This window comes from Dufourea novaeangliae, unplaced genomic scaffold, assembly GCF_001272555.1.
Source record: "Dufourea novaeangliae isolate 0120121106 unplaced genomic scaffold, ASM127255v1 scaffold1049, whole genome shotgun sequence".
Classification (NCBI taxonomy): Eukaryota; Metazoa; Arthropoda; class Insecta; order Hymenoptera; family Halictidae; genus Dufourea; species Dufourea novaeangliae.
In genome coordinates this window covers 1-2,777 of record NW_015374915.1, presented here as the reverse complement: position 1 = coordinate 2,777, position 2,777 = coordinate 1, and the positions used below count along the sequence as shown (strand labels likewise).

The 2,777-nt window shown below is 37.2% G+C and overlaps 1 long non-coding RNA gene across 1 annotated transcript; it reads left to right on the top strand.

Moving 5' to 3' along the window:
* The first annotated feature begins 27 nt into the window (after window positions 1-27).
* On the top strand, window positions 28-2,276 carry LOC107193228. The gene is made up of 3 exons (XR_001516324.1): window positions 28-687; window positions 916-1,030; window positions 1,801-2,276. It is a non-coding gene; the product is annotated as an uncharacterized LOC107193228 (long non-coding RNA).
* Window positions 2,277-2,777: the final 501 nt, after the last annotated feature.

The following is a 2,777-nucleotide window of genomic DNA, read 5'->3' as shown; positions in this document are numbered from 1 at the left end:
TACTGCAGAAGCATATCCACTGCCTCTTGTGTCAGCATAATGTCGTTGCATACTGGCGCAACCTGAGTTGGCGAGTTCTGAATATCCCCTTATTTTTCATAGAGTGACTTCTCTACCTTCCTGACATCTTTCCACACTGCCCCCTTACATTTACTGCAGAGGCATTTCACTGCCTCTTGTTTCAGCGTAATGTTCGTGAGCAGTGTATCCTGATGTCAAAGATATTTTATCGATTGTCCCATTTTAAAATTACGTTCTTTTGCTTCTTATTTACATTTATTCATACATTGTTTTGTGATTTGTACCAAAGTCGTGCCATTTTGTATACCTACAACTCTTCTATTTCAGACATTGCTTTCACCGAACCCGGATGACATTTATATGTTAGATTCTTTTTATTTTGATACCTCATGACACCAACGCAATCTCACATCCATTATTACGTTTTCTGCAGAAGCAGTGTTCCAGCCTCTTGTACAGCATAACGACTAATGCCCAGATTCCTCGGTGTCAACAGAAAGATAAGTATATTTATTGATAACTTTTCCTACCCATGAATTTGTATAAATGGATTTTCTACTTTTGTCTCTAATATTTTTTTTGTGTTATTGAAGGTTTCACCTCGGCCCGACCCCCTCACCAGTTTCCTGCAGCAGCAATCTACTGCCGCTTGTTCCAGTGTAACAGGTAACGACGCCTAACCGAGATTTCACCCTTCCTATATATTTATTATTATTATTATTATTATTATTATTATTTTTAGTTATTTCTACCCGTAGTTCGGTGTCCACACGTCTGTCTATACTCTGTCTGTACTTTTGCCTTGTAATATTGCATTATCTATGGGTGTCACAACCCTGGTTTCCTTTGTAATTAGTCACCTAACCTCCTCAACTGTCAAAAAATAATTTTCAGTCTGTCTCGACTCGGTGTTGACGCATCACTCCTCCTCGATTATCCACTGCAGAAGCAATTCCACTGCCTCTTGGTACAGCTTGACATCGAAGAACAATGATGCCTCTCAACGAGGGTGAGTGATTTTTAGACTACAATATATAATTTCTTCAAAGATTCTCGCTTTCTTTCTTGTTACGTATCTCCCCACTATTGATACCGAGCAAGTTTCTGTATGTTTCTCCTATGTATTATAAACCCCTGGTTCTACTCAGCACCACTCACCTATATTTACTGCAGAAGCACTCCTCTGCCTCTTTCAATCAGTTTTAATATTTGTAAACAGTGCTTTCGCAGTACCAGGGTTATTTTTCTACTCCTTACAGAACGACCCCACGTTTTAGTATCTCGTTTTAAGAATCACGAATTCCTATTCCCTCAAATCTTTCATTGACTTTTACCAGTGTTGTGATCCCCATTCTAGTTTTGTACCGAGGCATCTTTGTATACTTTCTTGTGTCGAAATATCTCACCTACCTATAGTTATTTTTAAAAGAAATTCTTAAAAGTTCTTGATATACCCCCGTTTCTTTTTACCCCTCAGTATCCCTTACTCGTTTTATGCTGTTTAACATTTGTATCGGTGAAATCTTTAACTGTCTCTAACGATCTTTCTACTGTAAATGTAATTTATATTGGTCCATATTTTGTGCCCTTTTAAATTCTATATCCTAATCTTTAAATTTCTCTTTAAGACCTGTCTAAAGTCACACACAACCCCGAACGTATCTACCAAGCTTTTCTTCACCAGCCAGATCCATCTTATGTGTTTTTTTTTATAATAAATACACCGTAGATCCGTACTATTGTGAACAGAAGCTTCTAATCTATTCTTTTTGCTTTCAGATGATCGACATTACCTTTCGGTGATTTGTTACTGCGACTTTTAATCCTTTACGGCTCTCAATGGTGTGATCGCACAGAATATCACTACACACGCGTCCAGTGAAAAGAAAACTTGTACTTTGCTTTTTACGGTATGCGTCTGCGAGTTCGTAGTATCTCAAGAATACTGATATTTTTGCCATGGTTCCCTCTACCTTTTATATCCCTCGCGCCGACCCTCGCTCCCTCCTTCATCCCTTGTCCTTGTCTAAATCCCTACTCCGCATCCCTTCTCCTTTAACCATGTTATCTCCTCCGTTTACCGTAACTTTGTCTCCTTCTGTCTTTCGACTGTAATATTTCAATATACCTATATCTCGTTTATACATTATCTTTTTGTACTATTTGTTGATGTTCTCGCTAAATCTTAATTTCACAGTGTGTATTGAATGCATCGATGTTTGTATGTGACTTGAATAAACTTACTCCAGACTTAATTCTGCGTAATTTGTAATGCTAATTCGTAGTTAAAATGTAATTTTAATTTACTGTTGTTCTAATACGACTTTCCTTATTCTTAGATCCTTACGTGAATCTCCATTCGTTGTTTCATTATTAAATCTTATAACCTGATCCTCGTATTTTGCTTATTTTATACTTTTAATGTACTGCTTTGTGTATATAATATCATTTATCCCTTATAGCGCGACAAGCCTTTGTATTTTACCCTTGGTCTTTTCCCTGATTTTCTTATCCCCCTATATGTTATTAGTTTCTTGCTCGAGGGCGTATGTTTATTTGTTTTTGGAAAATCATCCGCCCTGAAATGGTTCCTGACCGTCCTTCCTTTCGAGATATTCCTAGTTTGATAAATTCCCCGTTCTCTTCATCTTCCCCCCTTGTTTATATGAACGCTTGTGCCCCTATTTTTATATCAAATTTGACAAGATCTCACTAATTTGATCGTTTGGTATTTTTCTCTTAAATTGTTATAGTCC